Source organism: Hyla sarda, chromosome 5, assembly GCF_029499605.1.
Source record: "Hyla sarda isolate aHylSar1 chromosome 5, aHylSar1.hap1, whole genome shotgun sequence".
NCBI classification, from domain to species: Eukaryota; Metazoa; Chordata; class Amphibia; order Anura; family Hylidae; genus Hyla; species Hyla sarda.
The window spans coordinates 125926095-125940532 of NC_079193.1; the positions used below are offsets into that span (position 1 = coordinate 125926095).

The 14438-nt window shown below is 46.9% G+C and overlaps 1 protein-coding gene across 9 annotated transcripts in view; it reads right to left on the reverse strand.

Annotated features, from left to right (window-relative positions):
- The window catches only part of VWC2 (von Willebrand factor C domain containing 2), an 865269-nt gene that overhangs the window by 420391 nt on the left and 430440 nt on the right, over positions 1–14438 (reverse strand). For 3 of the 9 annotated variants that reach the window (XM_056520236.1, XM_056520237.1, XM_056520238.1), the window contains one exon: positions 11509–11745. The exons of the other annotated variants lie outside the window; for them this stretch is intronic. The gene's annotated coding sequence lies outside the window, so the exon portion shown is untranslated. The remainder of the gene's footprint in view (positions 1–11508; positions 11746–14438) is intronic. 9 annotated transcript variants of the gene reach the window in all.

Sequence of the window (14438 nt, forward strand, 5' to 3'; positions counted from 1 at the left end):
GGTCAGGAAGGTCTAGTCCTCCTTTCTGTCTATCCCTCATTAATAATTTATTAGAAACTCTAGGCTTCTTATGTTTCCAGATGTAAGTGGAAAGGGTAGATTGTGCTTGTTGAAAAAATGACCCTGGAAGTTGTATGGGCAGTGTTCTATATAAATACAGCAATTTCGGAAGTAATAGCATCTTAAATGGTGCAATTCGTCCCATCCATGATGCTTCACATCTCCCTATTTTCTCTAGCTCATTCTTCAGAGAATGTAAAAATGGCACATAGTTACAAGAGTATAGTTTTGAAAAGGAGGTAGGTACTTTAAATCCTAGGTATGTAATATTGTCTGTTTGCCAGTCAAGAGGGTGTGTTCTAGCTAGAAGATTTTGCAATTGCAGGGTCATATGAATAGGCAATACCTGTGATTTTTGCATATTTAGTTTATAATATGAAAGTGATCCAAACTGCTGAATTAAGTATAAGGTTCTTGGTAAAGAAGTCTCTGGGTCTGTTATGGTGAGGATTACATTATTCGCATATATAGAAATCAAGTGTTCACTATTTCCAAGTTTAATGCATCTAACCTCTCCATCCTCCCTCAAGGACTGTGCCAGGGGCTCCATACATAGAACGAAAATTAACGGGGACAACGGACATCCCTGACGGGTGCCGTTGGTTATCAAGAATTCCCTCGAGAGAGAACCGTTAGTGAACACTCTCGCTTTCGGGAGAGTGTACAATGCTTTAATAGCCTGAAAGATCGTCCCCACCACACCCACTCTCTCCAGTACCGAGAAGGCGAACGACCAGTTAATTCGGTCGAACGCCTTCTCGGCATCAAGTGACTGGTTCCCCCCTGCCTTCGGCTACATGAAGAAGGTTCACTCTCCGAGTGTTGTCACATGCCTGACGTTATTGCACAAAACCCACTTGGTCTACATTAACTATTGAGGGCAGAATAGGGTCAAGTCTAGAGGCCAATAATTTGGCGTATAGCTTTACATCCACGTTTAATAGAGAGATAGGTCTAAAATTTTTAGGGGAAATTTTTTTCCAGGTTTAGGCAGCGTGACTATAATCGCTGCCTGATTCTTCTTAGGAAGGCATCCAGTCAGGAAAACCTCAATAATAAATTTATGTAAATGTGGCATTAGTATATGGGAGAAGCGTTTATAGTAAGAAGTCAACAGGCCATCTGGTCCTGGGGATTTACCCAATGGGAGGCAGTTAATAAGCTTTTTGATTTCTAGTGGGGTTACCTCAGCATTTAGTAAGGATAATTGAGAGTCTGAGATTTTTGGTATATTTATGTTTTGAAGAAATCTATTTATATCTATATCTGTGGGCGGGGAAATCTCTGGGTCTTGATCTAGATTGTATAAAGATTCATAATACTGCATAAATTTATTAGCAATATCATGTGGGCTATACAACTTAGAGTTTTCAGAGTCACCCAAGAGGAATGGAATTCTGCATTTAATATATTTATCTTTCAGTTTTGCAGCTAATAATTTACCGGATTTGTTATCAAAGGCATAATATTTAGCTTTAGATTTAACTGACATTTTGAGATACGTATCCAGCATTAGGTCCCTAATCTGCGTTTTAATCAGTTTTAATTCTAGTGCCAATTGTGGTGTTTTGCCTATTTTATTTTCTGTATCTAGTTGATTTTATCTAAGCAGGAGATCATTTAGGCGCTCTTCTTGTTTCTTTTTATATGTATGCCCTACTTTAATAAAGGATCCCCTAATATATGCTTTGTGGGCATTCCAAATCGTGGTAGCGGACACATCATCAGTCACATTGCTAGCAAAATATTCCTCTGGGTCTCTCTCCAGTTCACCCCCATATTGAACATGATGCATAAGAAAGTTGTTGCATCTCCATAGGTAATTCGGAGGGGGAGAGTTGTGTTCCTCCAGTTCTAGCAGTATAGGAGAGTGGTCTGACCATGACGGTTCTAAAATGGAAGACGACTTTAATATATCTAGGGTACTGCGGCCTATACCAAAAATATCAATACGTGAATATGTGTTATGTGTCGGAGAATAACAGGTATAATCACGTTCAGAAGAGTGTAAAAGTCTCCATGCATCGAAAATTTCTTCCCTATGAAAGAGAGAGGAGAGGGACACTGGAGCATGTCTACCGATGGAGGAAGAATCTATTTCAGGGTCCAGTACCGCATTCCAATCACCGCATATGACCAAGTGACCTTGTTTATGTTTGTTAATCAATTTAAGTAATCTGTTAAAAAATCTAAGCTGTCTTGTATTTGGCACGTATACCGAAACAATTGTATAAGGCACATTATTACAAGAACAAACCATAATGATGTATCTACCATTAGCATCAGTTATTAGTTTAATTTGTTGGAAGGCTACTGTACTATTTATTGCCACCAGCACCCCTCTAGATTTAGTGACATAATGAGTCTGATATATGTTAGGAAAGGCAGAGTTATGAAGTCTAAATGCATCTTTCTGTAGGAGATGCGTTTCCTGCACACACAAGATGTCGCACCTAGCTTTCCTAGCCTCTGACCACAGATAAGTATGTTTCTGGGGTACATTTAATCCATTAGTATTCAAAGACAAAACCTTTAAGACCATCTCAAAAGTCTATATGATTTGAAGTCGCAGTATCCACTTTCTTCATCCTAGCAGTGGAGGCGGGAAGCCATAGGACAGCAACTGTTGGGAGCGAGATGTGATCTACCTGAAAGAAAGCATAAACGAACAAGAACAAACAAAGAACAGAAAGGCTTGCATAGCCAGTAGTAGGTTTCCTCGCAACACCAGGTGTTGGAAAGAGAAAATGGTGTCTCTGATAGACGCCGCAGTTGGAGGGGGTTCAACAGTTCCTTGTAAGCCAATTAGATTAAACGGGGGGGTTAATGGACAGTCACAGAGTGTAGAGCCTTGTAAACCATAGTTCAACGGCGACTTTTAGAGCCAGAGTCCACCTTCCGCCTATCCGGGAGAACATGAGTTGTGTTGCGCCGAGCGCTCCGGGTCCCCGCTCCTCCCTGGAGCGCTCGCAGCGTCCTCTCATTCGCAGCGCCCCGGTCAGACCTGCTGACCGGGTGCGCTGCGATATTACTCCCAGGCGGGATGCGATTCGCGACGCGGGATGCGCCCGCTCGCGATGCGCATCCCGGCTCCCGTACCTGACCCGTTCCCAGTCTGTGTTGTCCCGGCGCGCGCGGCCCCGCTCCTTAGGGCGCGCGCGCGCCGGGTCTCTGCAATTTAAATGGCCACTGCGCCACTGATTGGCGCAGCAGGCCTAATCAGTGTCATCACTTGTGCACTCCCTACTTATACCTCACTTCCCCTGCACTCCCTCGCCGGATCTTGTTGCCATTGTGCCAGTGAAAGCGTTTCCTTGTGTGTTCCTAGCCTGTGTTCCAGACCTCCTGCCGTTGCCCCTGACTACGATCCTTGCTGCCTGACCTTCTGCTACGTCCGACCTTGCTCTTGTCTACTCCCTTGTACCGCGCTTATCTCAGCAGTCAGAGAGGTTGAGCCGTTGCCGGTGGATACGACCTGGTTGCTACCGCCGCTGCAAGACCATCCCGCTTTGCGGCGGGCTCTGGTGAATACCAGTAGCAACTTAGAACCGGTCCACCGACACGGTCCACGCCAATCCCTCTCTGGCACAGAGGATCCACCTCCAGCCAGCTGAATCGTGACAGTAGATCCGGCCATGGATCCCGCTGAGGTCCCACTGCCAGTTGTCGCCGACCTCACCACGGTGGTCGCCCAGCAGTCGCAACAGATAGCGCAACAAGGCCACCAGCTGTCTCAACTGACCGTGATGCTACAGCAGCTACTACCACAGCTTCAGCAATCATCTCCTCCGCCAGCTCCTGCACCTCCTCCGCAGCGAGTGGCCGCTTCCAGCCTCCGATTATCCTTGCCGGATAAATTTGATGGGGACTCTAAGTTTTGCCGTGGTTTTCTTTCGCAATGCTCCCTGCATTTGGAGATGATGTCGGACCAGTTTCCATCTGAAAGGTCTAAGGTGGCTTTCGTAGTCAGCCTTCTGTCTGGGAAAGCCCTGTCATGGGCCACACCGCTCTGGGACCGCAATGACCCTGTCACTGCCTCTGTACACTCCTTCTTCACGGAGATTCGAAGCGTCTTTGTGGAACCTGCCCGAGCCTCTTCTGCCGAGACTGCCCTGCTGAACCTGGTCCAGGGTAATTCTTCTGTTGGCGAGTACGCCATCCAATTCCGTACTCTTGCCTCCGAATTATCCTGGAATAACGAGGCCCTCTGCGCGACCTTTAAAAAAGGCCTATCCAGTAACATTAAAGATGTGCTGGCCGCACGAGAAATTCCTGCTAACCTGCATGAACTTATTCATCTTGCCACCCGCATTGACATGCGTTTTTCCGAAAGGCGTCTGGAGCTCCGCCAGGATATGGACTTTGTTCGCACGAGGCGGTTTCTCGCCCCGGCTCTTGATGTGAACTCTGCTTCTCCACGCCTTACTGTGCCTGTGCCGATGTCTTCTTCTACCTTCTCCTTCTCTGCTATGGCCTTCTTGGATTCCGGATCTGCAGGAAATTTTATTTTGGCCTCTCTCATCAACAGGTTCAACATCCCGGTGATCAGTCTCGCCAGACCCCTCTACATCAACTCTGTTAACAATGAAAGATTGGACTGTACCGTGCGTTACCGCACGGAACCTCTCCTAATGTGCATCAAACCCCATCACGAAAAAATTGAACTTTTGGTCCTCTCTAACTGCACTTCAGAAATTCTTCTTGGATTACCGTGGCTTCAACGCCATTCCCCAACCCTTGATTGGACCACAGGGGAAATCAAGAACTGGGGTACTTCTTGCCACAAGGACTGTCTTAAACCGGCTCCCAGTACTCACAGTCGTGACCCTGTTGTTCCCCCGGTATCTGGTCTTCCTAAGGCCTATCTGGACTAGGCTGATGTTTTTTTGCAAAAAACAAGCCGAGACTTTGCCCCCTCACAGGCCTTATGACTGTCCTATTGACCTCTTCCCGGGCACTACTCCACCCCGGGGCAGAATCTATCCTCTGTCTGCTCCGGAAACCCAAGCCATGTCGGAGTACATCCAGGAGAATTTAAAAAAGGGGTTTATCCGCAAGTCCTCCTCTCCTGCCGGAGCTGGATTTTTTTTGTCTCCAAAAAAGATGGCTCCCTACGCCCTTGCATTGATTACCGCGGACTTAATAAAATCACGGTAAAAAAACGCTACCCCTCTTTGCTAAACTCTTTGACCGCCTACGAGGCGCCCACATCTTTACCAAGCTGGACTTAAGAGGTGCTTATAATCTCATCCGCATCAGGGAGGGGGACGAATGGAAGACTGCATTTAACACCAGAGATGGACACTTTGAGTATCTGGTCATGCCCTTTGGCCTGTGCAACGCCCCTGTCGTCTTCCAAGACTTTGTTAATGAAATTTTTTGTGATCTTCTATATACCTATGTTGTGGTTTACCTGGGCGATATTCTGATTTTTTCTGCCAACTTAGAAGAACACCGCCAGCATGTCCGCATGGTTCTTCAGAGACTTCGGGACAATCAACTTTATGCCAAAATGGAAAAATGTCTCTTTGAATGTCAGTCTCTTCCTTTCCTAGGATACTTAGTCTCTGGCCAGGGACTACAAATGGACCCAGATAAACTATCTGTTAGATTGGCCACGCCCCTCCGGACTCCGTGCTATCCAACGTTTTTTGGGGTTCGCCAATTATTACAGACAATTTATTCCACACTTTTCCACTATTGTGGCTCCTATCGCGTGCGCGCCGGGTCTCTGCAATTTAAAGGGCCACAGCGCCACTGATTGGCGCAGCAGGCCTAATCAGTGTCATCACCTGTGCACTCCCTACTTATACCTCACTTCCCCTGCACTCCCTCGCCGGATCTTGTTGCCATAGTGCCAGTGAAAGCGTTTCCTTGTGTGTTCCTAGCCTGTGTTCCAGACCTCCTGCCGTTGCCCCTGACTACGATCCTTGCTGCCTGCCCTGACCTTCTGCTATGTCCGACCTTGCTCTTGTCTACTCCCTTGTACCGCGCTTATCTCAGCAGTCAGAGAGGTTGAGCCGTTGCCGGTGGATACGACCTGGTTGCTACCGCCGCTGCAAGACCATCCCGCTTTGCGGCGGGCTCTGGTGAATACCAGTAGCAACTTAGAACCGGTCCACCAACACGGTCCACGCCGATCCCTCTCATCATCAAAGCATCCTTTATGTGATAAAAGTGAATGCGGGCAAGAATATCACGGGGTATATTGTCTGCAAGATGTTGAGGCTTTGGGATTCTATGTGCCCTGTCTATTAGTAAATCACGGGGAGAGCAGTCAGGAATCACTGATTTAATGAGGTCTTGAATAAATGGGACCAAGTCTTTCGTGGCGACTTCCTCAGGTACCCCTCTCAGTTTTATGTTATTGCGCCTAGATCGGTCTTCAATATCGGCGACTTTAGATCTCAGTGCGCACACCTCACTTTCTAAATCATAGTGTTCATCAATAAGAGAGTTATGAGAGCCCACCATTTCTGCCATCTTCTCTTCTACATGTCCCACTCTGTTCTCTAATGCTATAACTGAGGACTGTAGTGGTTTCAGGGACAGTGAGAAGCTACTCTGTATGGAGGAATTTAGCAGATGCAGCATTTGCTTAAGAGTGTTTTCAGTCACTGTAGCTTCAGAGGTGGATAGTGAAGCGAAGATGTCTGGGTGTTCATGCACTATATCATTTTCTGCTGGCTGAAATAGAGCCTCTCCTGATAGGGACATGCAAGGCCTTTGTTTTGCTGGGCTGCCTGCTGTGGAGGAGGCCGGTGACACCGGAGCAGATGTAAAGGTAGGCTTCTAAACCCAAGGCCCTCTCCACCACCACATCAGGACCCTCCGGTGAGTTCACTGCATACCTCATTCCAGGTGATGGCAGGGAGCTGCTATGGGCTCGAGGTTCCTCATATTCCGCCGCCTGTGGAGACTGTGAGGTCCGTTGCTGCGCCTGGCACGAAGCGGGGGTCTGCTGTTTAGTGGCAGCAGCGCCATTTGGAGCGCCGCGGTCTGGGGGGAGCTGTAGAAGTCTGTCAGTTTCTTCATTCTGCCGTAGTTTCTGCCTCTTCTTCTGGAGGTCATCTCGTGCCCAAGAGTTTCCCCCGCTTATAGTTGGAAATTTAGAGGGTTAGCTGGACTCTTTGCGCCGTCTGACGCTTATAAAGTATCGCTGGCTCAGGAGCTGTGCAGCTATGCGTCCATACCAGTCGACTGCCAAGCCACCGATAATGCCATTTTTTCATTGACGCTGTAATGGCTTTCTTGTACCTGCTGTTGTCTTGTGGAGTGATTTCCTGTTCAATTTTTTTTTTCAATAAAATTCTTTCATGAGAAAAAAAAAAAAAAGGAATGAGCCACACAGATCACGGACCTATTGTCTAAGATCACTTCTCTTGAAAACAGACAGTTGCGGGAGGGGTGCGCCTTTGATAGTAGGGAACTGACTTCCCAAAGAGACCGCCTGAAAGACATCCTCAATACTAAATTTGCTGACAGTGTAATTAGATTCCAACAGAAGTTGTACCTCCATGGGGACAAAGGTGGGTGTCTGATGACAGCTATGATCAAACGACGTAGAACGAAATCATTCATCCGTAAAATTGTAGATGGTGGGGGCACAACACACATCCACACACCTGCTATAGCTGAGGCCTTTAGCGCATATTACTCCTCCCTCTACAATCTGGTCCCGGGCTCTCCCCCGTCTGGTACTCGTGAACAAGCAATGCATGACTTCCTTGGTTCATTGAACCTTCCGGGGGTCTCGTTGGACGAAGGGCAGGAGCTGATTAGACCCTGCACAGAGGAGGAGGTTCTCACAGTTCTCAAATCGTTTCCGATGGGGAAGAGCCCTGGTCCCGATGGACTCCCACTTTATTACTACAAGAAACTACAGGGTGTGCTCCTTCCCCAATTGACCAGGTGGTGTAACTCTCTCATGCATGGCTCTAGACTGCCACCCCAAGCCCTAGAAGCTCATATCACTATCCTCCCGAAGGAAGGAAAAGATCCTTCTTTGTGTCCTAGCTATAGGCCCATATCTATGTTGAATCTTGACTTAAAGATATCGGCCAAATTGCTATCTCTGCGTATGGGAGACTTGCTCCCCAAAATCATCCACCCCGATCAGACAGGATTTGTTAAAGGCAGGGAAGGGAAACACATTGCCCTCAGGTTTATGCATGCAATATACTATGCTCGAACGTAAAACACACCCCTATTCCTTCTCGGCACCGATGCCGAGAAGGCATTTGACCGGATTGCATGGGACTACATGACGTTGGTCCTGCACAAGTTCGGATTCCCCTCTAATTTCATAAATGCTATACTGACGCTGTACACTTGTCCCAGTGCCCGTATTAGAATAAACGGTACCCTATCCCGCTCGTTTGAAATCCAAAACGGTACACGGCAAGGTTGTCCCCTATCCCCCGCCCTTTACGTCATTGTGATGGAGACTTTGCTGCAAACACTGAGGCAGGACACACGCATTCGGGCCTCACTGTTTCGGGACACACTCACTTGACGGCAGATGGATGACCTATTATTGTTGCTTACGGATCCTGCAGGTTCCCTACACTTAATCCAGTCCCTGATTGATCACTATGGCCTCCTATCTAATTTTAAGGTGAACTACACTAAATCTGAAATTCTGAACATAAATGTGGCCCTGAGCCTGGCACGGAAGCTTCAACTGTCCTCCCCATTCCGTTGGCCTACTAAAAGTATCACTTACCTGGACATAACTATTCCCTCCTCTCTGTCTGACCTGTATAGATTGAACTATGTTCCATTGCTCGCCAGAATCAAAACTCAACTCTCTGAATACAAAATACCTTATCTGTCATGGTTTGGCAGGAGAAACTTGCTGCACACCTACATCATACCCTCCATACTGTATATATTGAGAATGGTCCCATTAAAACTAACCATCTCATACTTTACACAGTGGAGGCGGATGTTTTCCTCCTTCCTTTGGTTGGGGAGGAAACCCAGACTGCCATATAGCTTACTTGTCAGGGGGAGGAGGGAGGGGGCCATGGGGGTCCCAGATGTGGAACACCTTTATACGGCAATTCATTTGCAGAGGTGGACTGAAATGGCCACGCGCACTAGCCTTCTGCAGGGACACGCATTGGAGAGCCTGCAGCTAGGTTCGACACCATCCCTAGCTTCTAAGAAATTATGGCTCTTGGCCGGTTGCGATCTCTCCAATGTCACTAATCCCATTTTGAGGGGGACCCTGATGGTCAGGTCACATTACACAGCTACACGAACACCATGCAATGGCCAGACGAAAATCTTGCCTGTGACCCTGCCTCGGCCCTACCATACGTGACTCACGATTCGTACCTTGCTACTGAAGGTATCTGGGACAAACTGGACAACATCTCCTTGCTAGACCTGTGTCCGAGACGTAAGCCCCCAACTCCTGATCATATTCAAAACTTACTTCCCTCAACTAACATAAACTTCCTAAAATCACATCTTATTAGACAGACTTGCATCGAGGTGCTCAGGACGTGCGTCATAGTCCGATCCCGATTGGTTGGAACGGATTGTGCGGATGGGCCAATCTGGGAAACCTAGACTTTTCACCTTTAGATCTCATATACGAGAGGAAGCAGCTCATGCCTCCCCGCTATACCTCCTCTCTTGGGAAAAAGAATTGGGGCTTCGCCTTTCGGATAGCGATAGATCCACCATTTTGCGCAAGTCTCATGGCTTTTCCAAATGTGTTAAGTTGCAGGAGGGTCATTACAAGTTGATAACCAGATGGCACAAAACACCGGAACTCCTACACCACTGGGGTCTTATTGAGAACCCAACTTGTTGGAGATGCGGTGTTGAGACAGGTTCTTTTCCCCACATATGGTGGCATTGTCCACTTATCCAGCCTTACTGGAAGAGCATTGAGAGACATATGAGTGCCATCCTGGGGAGCAATATTGTCCTGACCCCCACCCTTGTCCGACTAGGGATACCTAGCTCGGAAGTATCGTTAAACAAAAATTCCCTGACAGCGCAAATGATTTCAGCAGCTAAGGCACTAATTCCGCTGTACTGGATGAAACCTGATCCCTCCCTGGCTTCTCAATGGCTGCTTAAAGTTGCCCATATTTGCAGAATCGAGGAACTGTCCAGCTGGGGAGCTAGGGGGTATGACTCATTCTATAAGACATGGCAGCCCTGGCTGTCTTATAAACACAAAGACGCTAGTTTTCTGTGACCTTGTCACATCATGTGAGTAGCCCCGAGGCCATGCACCTTCCCGCTCACCCGCCCCTTCCCTGGTTTTCCCTGTACCCTGTTCCTCTTTCCCCGCCCCTCCTTATCCGTCTTTCCTCACACTTCAGTGTCCGCAGCACCTCCCACCCTCCCTTCACCCCGTTTCTCTCTCTAAATAACTATCTCTCCCCACTTTCTCTCCCTTATACCTTCATTTGACTCCCTCCACATCAACTCTGACTCCGCTTTCATTTGGAACTCTCTTTCACCCTCTCTCTCTTCCCTCTACCCTAACCTACCTTCTATTTTTGCCCATAAATTTCACGTCCCACCCTTCTCTTTCTTAATAGGGTGACGCGAAACAGGCCGCAAGCATTCCCTGCTCATACTGTTTAGTAGTTTTATGTTTTTCGACTGACGAATGCTTTGAAGTGCTAGATATGTTTGCCTTCTGGACTTTGATATATGCTGTAATTTGTATACTGGCTGACCTTGGTTTTCTGGGGTCCAAATGGCATTTCTTTGTTTGTTGTATGTTGTGAAATCTAAAATAAAGAATTGAGAAAAAAAATATATATTGGAACGTAGAGAATGGCTTGGGGAGTTGTGGAGGAGTTACATGTGAGGAAGTAGATACTACGGACACACAGTAATTCCCCTTAGGCTTGTTCGGACATGCTCTGTAGCCAGTCAGATTTTCTGCATGTGGGCCTGTTGCTAGGGAGATTTCAGAATGTGGTACTAGACTCTGAGCGAATCTCTAGCCGGGTTATTGGACTTTAAGGGTACGTTCACACGAACGGATCCCCAGCACGTAATACGCTGCAGATCTGCCTTTACAGGAGCCTGCTCAGAGCGGCAATATGCCGCTATGAGCAGATCCACTGCAATGTGCGAGTTGCAGCGCGCATGTGCAGTATACTCGCACATCGCAGCAGCTCTCGCCCTAGCTGATAGAACAATGGGGAGCAGCCGCGATGTGTGTGAGTACACCGCGCATGCACAGCGACTCGCACATTGCTTCAGTGTGTCTGCTTGTAGCGGCATATTGCCGCTCCGAGCAGGCACCTGTAAAGGCAGCATACAGCGGTCCTTCAGCGGCGGATCCGCAGCGTAATACGCGCTGGGGATCTGCTCATGAGAATGTACCCTAAGGTAGTTTTGGACTGTTCTGTCCCTACATGAAGGCAAATAAAGGTGAAACTGATAGTGGCTATGTGACTTTCCTACCTTTGTATCCAAGTCACTGTTGTGATCGACTGGATCATCAATTTCCTGTGGTGGGGAACAGACTGGATCAAGACCGTGGTTCAATGCTTGCTCAAGTAGTCTTACTTTGGCTAACGCAATTTCATCTTCCATCTCTGATTCAAGAATCTTTATCCAAGCCTCTGTGTCTGCCCTTACAAGAGCTTCTTTTTCAATGAAGCAACGTCTCTGGCTTCTCTGAATTGCCTCTGGATTGCTCTGCATTTATTGTTTTTAAATCAGAAATTTTTATTAAACAGTTTTGCATAAAACAAACAACATACAAATGCAAAAACTCCTGAACCCCCTCCCCTCCCACCCACACAAAACCACCCTCCCCCTTCCCCCAATCCCCGTGTCTTTCCCTCACAACAGATCCGAAACAATATTACAGAAAATAAGTCAATGCAGCACCAGACCTCAACCCGTGTACATGGAGCATAATTATGGCAGAAAAATAACCATGTTAAAAAACAAGCACTATAATCTAGAATCATGTTACATAAAGGCGAACATAACAATGAAAAGTACAGGGGCAATACAGGCAATCAGATGTAGATAACCCACATAAAAGAGATCAACTACAAAACAACATAGCACACCAACACAGACATGGAGCGACAAGACACCAAAAACATAAAATGTGCGTTCAAGACATCAGAGTGTATTAGAATGCAGACCTCCACGATACCCCCAATAGTAGCTCCATAGGAGTCCTCTGTAAGTACGTGGATTGTAAACCTGGGGTATCAATCCAGGGGCCCCAGATGGGTTCAAATTTACGCATGGCTTTTTGTTTGCAATATACACTTTTCTCCAATCTAATGATGTGATTTAATTTTGTAATCAGCTCAGAAATAGTAGGAGGGGAGGCTATCAACCAGTGCTGTGCAATTAGTTTACGAGCTTGATACAGAATTCTACTAATACCTATATATAAGCCACTCTCCTCATCTAATCCATCAAAGTAGCCTCGGATACACGTCAAAGCAGGTAATCCGAACGGGCAGCCATAAACTCTCCTAATCAAGTGCCCCACATCAGCCCAAAATGGTGCAAGACGAGTACAGTCCCACATCACATGGAGCAAATGGGCATCAGGCAAAGAGCATCGGGGACAGCAGGAATCCGGCCGTACCCCGATCCTATGCAGGAAGTGCGATACACTTGATGCAGTAGGAAAATTTGGGACACGTGGTGAGCCTCCGACACAGCAAGCCGCGGGGTCATAGCCAAAATCTGCGTTCACTGCCCATCTGATAAGGGACCCACATCCACTTCCCATTTATCCTTAACAGATAAGGGATAAGCCTCCTGATAAGAGCACAGCAGTTCCTTATACAGCACCGATATCACTCCCTTAGTGGAAACCTGAGTAAATAAATCATTCACCTACACAGATGAGCTGACAGTTAAGTCACCAGCCCGAGACTGCGCATCCAGGGCATGTAGCAGGTAATGGTAGAAAAAGGACTTCGGCAAATTAATGGCCTCCTGCAGTTGAGAAAATGACCTCAATGCCGGCCCATCATACACCTGGGAAAGATACAGAATCCCATGAGTGATCCAGAGGGCAACATCTGGCAAGGAACACAATTCAGAAAGACCAGGATTGTACCACAATGAAGAATACGTTACAAAATCAGGATAGTGCATAAGTGTCTTAAACTTCATCCACACCTTATGGATAAGGCTAAAGGTGGTGGGGGAGGTCCGGGAAACAAGTCTGTGCAGCCATTTCTAACAAATAGATAGGGGTCACATTACTGATGTGCTTTGAGATTAAATCACCCATACGCCCCATAGTAGCAAATTGCGCCCATCCCTTCAGTGGTTGAACCTGTGACCACAGGAAATATAACCACAGGTTCGGAACAGACAAACCACCCTCTTTCAAGTGTCTGTAGCGTTTCATTCTAGCCGACTTACCATTCCAAATGAACTCTCTATACAGGGCCCGAATCCTAAGAAAATATTTCATAGGAATCCATACGTGTTATGTAGAATAAACAAAAACTCGGGCATAAGAACCATTTTAACTAAGTTAGATCTCCCTACCATAGAGAGCTTACACCAAGTAGCCACGTTCTGAGAACTACGATCTAGTAACGGAACAAGATAGAGAATAACATCTTCAGATGGGAGGGCTATAACATATACACCCAAATATTTAAATCTAGAGGCTATGGGGAGACCAACCCTAGCTAAGACTGGCATCAGGGGGAGGGGATCAAAAGGAATAAGCATGGATTTGTCCCAATTAATGGCTAGGCCAAAGTAATTACCATAACATTCAATAAGGGTTATTAAAGGGGTTAGAGAGAGTGATGCATCACTCAAAAAGAGGACCATGTCATCTGCATAAAAGGCCAATATGTTCTTCTAAATTCCCATAACAGAAGCCTTTGCAATAGCAAATAGGAAGGGGGGCAGGGGACATCCCTGGCGTATACCACGCCCTAGAGGAAAGGAGTGTGACAGTAGGCCATTAGCTCGAATCCTAGCACAGGGAGCAGCATACAGTAATTGAACCCAGTTAAGAGCATGGGGCCAAAACCCATTAGTTGCATAACACTCCAAAGAAAATTCCACTCAACGCTGTCAAAAGCTTTGACAGCGTCGAGAGAAAGCACAGCCCTAAAAGCAGCATTCTCAGGCTGCAACTGCAGATTCAAAAAGAGCCTCCTAATATTGTCAGCTGTTGATTTCCCGGGAATGAATCCCGTCTGATCCTCGTGAATCAGGGTAGAAATAACCCTCAAGAGATGGTTGGTTAAGACCTTTGCTAACAATTTAACATCGAAATACAGGAGGGAGATTGGTCTATAAGAGCCCGCAGAGTGCGGTCTTTACCAGGCTTCAATAGCAACACTATGATAGCCTCTAACATAGACCTCAGTAGGCCCTCCCCC